Below are 7,988 nucleotides of genomic sequence, written 5' to 3'. Positions count from 1 at the left end.
GGGCTAGCAGAGAGCAGGGGCAGAGCACTACCAGAGTGCAGTTCTACTGAGGTCTATTAGGCAAATGGCAGGAAATCCCATATCCAAACTTCTGCCCACGATCTGTAATCACTAAAAGCTGTGTGCTACTTCAAAGTGTATAAGTACCTTGATCCAAGGAGCACAAAACATTTAGATACACTCACCACAGGGAGATGGCCTACGGGGAAATTTCAGCCTCATAAAATTTGTGGGGGAGTTGTCACAGAGGGTGAGAAATTGGTTCAATATATAACATAAATGATTAAACACGAGTAACTTCTAGACCCTTTGGAATTGAAATTGGTACTATATATCACTTGGAACATAAATACAGAGTTCATGGTAAGGTCTAGGATATGGCACATGATCTTATACCGTGATAATTAGACCCTTATAGCCCAGAGATCTTACATACTTTCACAAACTCAGAATATTTAAACACCTGTTTAATCACATTATGATCTTTTCATAAATGTTAGCTTTGGTCGCAATCTTAACCTTGTCAATAAAAGGTCTAAACTAACTAGAAAATTTCCCAAATATTTATTGTATATACTACTGTTCAATGTCATGAATACAATGTAAATCTATTAAATGCTCTTGGCCCAACCAAAAGATAATATTATTTATATGTTTTCTTCAGAGAATATTAGTAATATAATAATAAATAGTGTTTTTGGTTTTGGTCCTGAGGATTAGCCAATATTAAGAGTTATGCCTTTGGGATTTTGTATAGCATTATACCTCTTGGAACTGAAAGCCAAATTCTAAGTGGAAGCAAATTGAATTCTAAGAGAATGACACCATTTAGAACACAGAAAAACTGACACAATGTACAATTTAAGGATTAAAATTTTAGAATAAAAATTAAAATCCACTCTTTCGTGAGAAAATATGTCTGTAATACTGAAGGAATTTTATGTATGTCAGGCCACAGATCCCTTTAAACTATTTCAATTTGTTTATTTAACAACAGAAAGTAGAGAGTGCTTAGTGATATCCTTCTGAGCTGAGATGAAGCATGTACCTAAATCAGCCTGGTCTCTGCCCATATCTTGCTGCCCAAGCGCCCTTCATTATAGCATGGATTTGATCTTAAAAGATCAACTTCCTCTTTTTTTTTTTTTCCATGATAAAGAGCATAACAGATATCCACAATTTAATTAACTACTTTAAAATACTTTCTGTGGAATATGATGCAACAAGAAAAACAAAATAACAACAAAAAAACTTTCACCATCATTCTTCCTATTTGCAACCTAGCTTCTTTCTTTCCGTCTTTCTTCTTTTCATTCCTCTTTTCTTTCCTTTTTCTTCCTCCCTCCCTCCCTCCCTCCCTCCCTCCCTCCCTCCCTCCCTCCCTCCCTCCTTCCTTCCTTCCTTCCTTCCTTCCTTCCTTCCTTCCTTCCTTCCTTCCTTCCTCCGTCCCTCCCTCCCTCCTTCTTTTCCTTGCTTCCTACCTTTATTTCCTCTTTTCTGAGCTCAAAACACTCCTGAAGCACATTCATGACTCCCAGAAACTCAGGATTGGAGGTCAGGCCTTGAAGGTCATGTAGTTCAGACCCCTCCCCAACAAACACTCTCACTTCCAAGTTTCTTCTGGGTTATGTCACCTCCCTTGTTCCCCAAGTAATGAGACATTTAAATTACAACAGCCCATTCAGAAACAAACAGCTGCCTGGTTTGACTTTGCTTCAGTATTTGTGTTTGAGAAAGGGCCCTGGTTGTCTGATTCACTCCAGAAAAGTATTGTAGATGATGTAGTTGAGTCATGTGACACATGGCTAAAAAAATAAACAACTCTCTTGTTGACATATGACCTAAAATTTAAGACAGAAGGCTTTGTTCATATGATGAAATATTTGGCTTTGTTTTTCATAGCATGGAAAGCCAATTCACATTTTCATTATTAGGCTGAATCTCAACTGGGTCAGCCTACGGTATCTCAATAAATCCTGGACTCACAAAAGTTACTTTCTGCTTGGCAATAATAAATTGCAAAAGCTTCTTGAAATGAGAGACTTTAGGGGCCATTCTCTATCCTTTCTGTGCTCTCCCTGGCTGCTGGGCTGCTGACCTGGGGCTTTTTACCTGGTGGTCTGATGAGTCATGGCATTCAAACAAAGAGAAGATAACAAAGATGTTTGGATTGTTAGATACAGAGGCAATTAAAAACCTGCTGGGTGGGCTGTTTTCCTGTGAGGCTGAGATACTGATTTGGAAGGTAGTAATGGATTTTTTCTGTGGTGCCTATGAATGTTCTGGAAAATGGAGTAGACATGGAAACGTAAAGCAATACTCATCAGAGCAGCCATTCCACAGACTTAGTCTTCAAATATTTTGCACTCTTTGGCAGATCGCCAAGAAGATCTTTTTGTTGTTGTTGTTTGTTTTTCTTCAGCTATACAATTGACTTGGAAGAAGTAGCTGGATATTAGCAAGCTTTATCATAATGAGAATCATTTCTGGAAGTGGCCTTAGTATAATTCACCGTCTTGTCTCTTAAACCAGCTCTTCCTGTGTTCTGTCTCTTTGCTAATCAACTAACATTATTAGCACCAACTCCCAGCCAGGACAGAGACCATGGAATCCTCTCCTTCACCCATCTTAGCTTCTGCATCCACACACGCACAGGATGAGTGCATCTCCCAAATGTTTATAGTTTCTTGATCTCCTCCTTTTTGCCACTGCCACTACCCAAGTTGAGGGTTTAATCTCTCATGCAATGGTCTAGGAACTCTCTACAGTCTCTCTATTCCAACTTATATTACCAGATGAAGTTCTAAAAGTAAAAGTTTAAGCACATTCTTGCTTAAAAGTCTTCAATGGCTTGCCATTACCTCAAGATTAAAAAAACCAATGCCATCGAGTTGATGCCAACTCATAGTGACCCTCAAGGTTAAGTGCAGGCTTTTAACATGGCATAAAATATGGGTTCATGGAAGCAGAACCAAGGTGGTGGAATAGACAGACACTTCCGTCAAGCCCCCTTTACAACAAAGACCTGAAAAAACAAGTGAAATGAGTATATTCGTGACAAGCTGGGAGCCCTGAGCATCAAAGGCAAGCTTAGACAACGTACTGAGGTGCAGGGGGAGGAAGAGGGTGTTCAGAAGAGGAGAGGAGTTGCAGGACCTGAATCACAGGGAGCCCTCAGGCACCATTCCCGGAGTGGTGGTGGCGACGGCGGGCTGGTCCTAGCATTCGGCCACAGTTTTCTCAGGGAGAAGCAGCCAGCCACACAGCCCACTCACACCTCTGGAACCTGAAGAGAACAGCGCTCTTAGCAAAAGCTAAGTACTTGTGTATATTTTACTACACCCTGCACACACCCAAGTCTGCTTCAGCAGCTGAATCCAAGGGCCTGAGATAGACCCTGGTGAGCACCTAGAGCCATCCTCCCAGCCTTGGGGAAGGAAAAAATTTGTAACTGGCGGGAAAAGATAATTTGCTAGCTCCATTAACTGGGGGAGCTCAGGACAGAAGCAGCTTCTATCCAGGCATAAAGTGTCCATGGACCTTGAGCACCTTTCCCTTCTGCATGGACCTGTGTGGGCCTATTTTGGGAGAATAGGCCCTTGTTGGCAAACACCAACCATTTCAGCTGTGCGGTGGAGAAGTAGGTGTTTGACGTTTGACATTGCTTTGCCTACTAAACAAGGTCCTCACCTACCCACATCCGGGACCTAAGGACTGGTAGCTCCACTCAGGTCACCCAGCCACCCGTGACAGGGGTCCAGAGATAACTGGTACCTCCCAGTCCTTACAACCAAAAACTTTGGATGCCCAGGGTCCCTCTGCAGAACCCACCCACCTGTACACTCTAGGGAACAGAGATGCATTTTTCTCAGAGACACTTGGGGGTCAGTTCTCAGCTCCCTGCCTTGTTCAGAGTGTGACCCCCTCCTGCAATCAGATACCAGTATATATACCAATCACCCCTGCCCCTCTAAGACTGTAGGACAGAGCCTGTACCATACACTTGATATCAGCTACCTGGAAACCTGAGCTGAATTCGTACAAGAAAACTGAATGGACTCCTAGGCTCATATACCTGATAACAGCTCTAGCCAGCTGGGGACAGGACACCAGAGCTCCAAAGGTGAAAATAATCAAGCTAGCTCACTCAAGCACCCACAGGGGTATACCAAAACAAAACAAAGCAAGCAGCTATGACACAGTAAGCAAGCATAAACTAATACAATAACTTATAGATGGCTCGGAGACAACAGTCAATATCAAGTCACATAAAGAAACAGACCATGATCACCTCAACAAGCTCTCAAAACAAAGAATCCAGGGATCTTCTGATGAAAGTGCATTCCTGGAATTACCAGATGCAGAATACAAAAGTTTAATATACAGAAGCCTTCAAGACATCAGGAAGGAAATGAGGCAATACACAGAACAAGCCAAGGAACACACAGATAAAGCAACTGAAGAAATTAGAAAGATTATCCAGGAACATAATGAAAAGTTTAATAAGCTGGAAAAATGCATAGACAGACAGCAATCAGAAATTTAGAAGATTAACAATAAAATTACAGAATTAGATAACTCAGTGGAAAGTCAGAGGAGCAGAATTGAGCAAGTAGAAGCTAGAATTTCTGAACTTGAAGATAAATCACTTGGCACTAATATAGTTGAAGAAAAATCAGATAGAAGAATTAAAAAAAAATGAAGAAACCTTAAGAATCATGTGGGACTCTATGAAGAGAAATAACCTATGAGTGATTGGAGTACCTGAACAGGGAGGGATAACAGAAAATACAGAGAAAATTGTTGACGATTTGTTGGCAGAAAACTTCCCTGATAGTGTGAAAGATGAGACGATATCTATCCAAGATGCCCGTCAAACTCCACATAAGGTAGATCTTAAAAGAAAGTCACCAAGACATATGATAATCAAACTTTCCAAAACCAAAGATAAAGAGAGAATTATAACAGCAGCGAGGGATAAATGAAAAGCCACCTACAAGGGAGAGCCAAAAAGAATAAGCTCAGACTACTCGGCAGAAACCATCCAGGCAAGAAGGCAATGGGACGACATATTTAAAAATTGAAGGAAAAAAATTGCCTGGCAAGAATCATATATCCATCAAAATTGTCTCTTAAATATGAAGGCGAAATTAAGACATTTCCAGATAAACACAAGCTAAGGGAGTTCGTAAAAACCAAACCAAATCTACAAGAAATACTAAAGGGGGTTCTTTGGTTAGAAAATCAATAATATCAGGTATCGACCCAAGACTAGAACACTGGGCAGAGCAACCAGAAGTCAACCCAGACAGGGAAATAATAATAAAAAAAAAAGCCCAACACAGGGTAACGGCGATATCATAATATAAAAGCAGACAACATTAAAATAATAAAGAGGGACTAAGAAACGTAATCATACACCTTCTGTATGGAGAGGAAGTTATGGCGATACAAAGAAATAAAAGTTAGTTTTAAATTTCAAAAAATAAGAGTAAATAATAAGGTAACCACAAAGGATACAAACTAACCTACTCATTGAAATAAAATACAAGGGAAAAATACAGACTCAGCAGAAACATAATCAACAACAAATATGACGAAAAAATATATAACGAAAATCTACTCAGCACATAAAAACAAGTGGGAAAAAGAAACTGTCAACACACAAAGAAAGACATCAAAATGATAGCACTGAATTCATAACTATCCATAATTACCCTGTATGTAAATGGACTAAATCCACCAATAAAGAGACAGAGAGTGGCAGAATGAATTAAAAACAAGATCCATTTATATGCTGCCTACAGGAGACACACCTTAGACTTAGAGACACAAACTAAAACTCAAAGGATGGAAAAAAAATATCAAGGAAACAACAATTAAAAAAGAGCAGGAGTGGCAATATTAATTTCTGACAAAATAGACTTTAAAGTTAAAGCCATCATAAAAGATAAGGAAGGACACTATATAATGATTAAAGGGACAGTACACCAAGAAGATATAACCACATTAATATTTATGCACCCAATGACAGGGCTGCAAGATACATAAAACAAACTCTATCAGCATTGAAAAGTGAGATAGACAACTCCACAATAATTGTAGGAAACTTCAAGACACCGCTTTTGGTTAAGGACAGAACATCCAGAAAGAAGCTCAATAAAGACACGGAAGATCTAAATGCCACAATCAACCAACCTGACCTCATAGACATATATAGAACACTCCACCCAACAGCAACCAAGTATACTTTCTCTTCTAGTGCACATGGAACATTCTCTAGAATAGACCACATATTAGGTCATAAAGCAAGCCTTAGCAGAATACGAAACTTTGAAATATTACAAAGCATCTTCTCTGACCGTAAGTTCATAAAAGCGGAAATCAATAGCAGGAAAAGCAGGGAAAAGAAATCAAACACTTGGAAACTGAACAATATCCTGCTTGAAAAAGACTGGATTATAGAAGCCATTAAGGATGGAATAAAGAAAATCATAGAATCCAATGAGAATGAAAACACTGCCTATCAGAACCTTTGGGACACAGCAAAAGCGATGCTCAGAGGCCAATTTATATTAGTAAATGCACACATCAAAAGAGAAGAAAAGGCCAAAATCAAAGAATTATCCCTACAACTTGAACAAATAGAACGAGAGCAACAAAAAAACCCTCAGGCACCAGAAGAAAACAAATAATAAAAATTAGAGCTGAACTAAATGAAATAGAAAGCAGAAAAACAATTGAAAGAATTAAGAAGACCAAAAGCTGGTTTTTTCAAAAAATCAACAAAATCGATAAGGCACTGGCCAAACAAACAAAAGAAAAACAGGAGAAGAAGCAAATAACCCAAATAAGAAATGAGATGGGCGATATTACAACAGACCCAACTGAAATTAAAAGAATCATATCAGATTACTATGAAAAACTATACTCAAACAAATTTGAAAACCTAGAAGAAATGGATGAATTCCTAGAAACACACAACCTACCTAAACTAACACAAACAGAGGTAGAACAACTAAATAGACCCATAACAAAAGAAGAGATTGAAAAGGTAATCATAAAACTCCCAACAAAAAAAAAGCCCTGGTCCGGATGGCTTCACTGCAGAGTTCTACCAAACTTTCAGAGAAGAGTTAACACCACTACTACTAAAGGTATTTCAGAGCGTAGAAAAGGACGGAATACTACCAAACTTATTCTATGAAACCACCATATCCCTGATACCAAAACCAGGTAAAGATACCACAAGAAAAGAAAACTATAGACCTATATCCCTCATGAATGTAGCTGCAAAAATCCTCAACAAAATTCTAGCCAATAGAATTCAACAACGTATCAAAAAAAAAAATTCACCATGAACAAGTGGGATTCCTATGAGGTGTGCCGGGATGGTTCAACATTAGAAAAACAATTAATGTAATCCACCACATAAATAAAACAAAAGACAAGAATCACATGATTTTATCAATTGATGCAGAAAAGGCATATGACAAAATTCAACAGTCATTCATGATAAAAACTCTCAGCCAAATAGGAATAGAAGGAAAATTCCTCAACATAATAAAGAGCATTTCTATAAAGCCAACAGCCAACATCACCCTAAATGGAGAGAGCCTGAAAGCATTCCCATTTAGATAGGGAACTAGACAAGGATGCCCTTTATCACCACTCTTATTCAACATTGTGCTAGGAGTCCTAGCCAGAGCAATTAGGCTGGATAAAGAAATAAAGGGCATCCAGATTGGCAAGGAAGAATTAAAATTATCTCTATTTGCAGATGACATGATCTTATACACAGAAAACCCGAAGGAATCCTCCAGAAAACTACTGAAATTAATAGAAGAGTTCAGTGGCATATCGGGATACAAAATAAACATACAAAAGTCAGTTGGATTCCTGTACACCAACAAAAAGAACATAGGAGAGGAAATAACCAAATCAATGCCATTTACAGTAGCCCCCAAGAAGATAAACTACTTAGGAAT

Source organism: Loxodonta africana, chromosome 2, assembly GCF_030014295.1.
Source record: "Loxodonta africana isolate mLoxAfr1 chromosome 2, mLoxAfr1.hap2, whole genome shotgun sequence".
Classification (NCBI taxonomy): Eukaryota; Metazoa; Chordata; class Mammalia; order Proboscidea; family Elephantidae; genus Loxodonta; species Loxodonta africana.
This window is presented reverse-complemented; position numbering follows the sequence as displayed.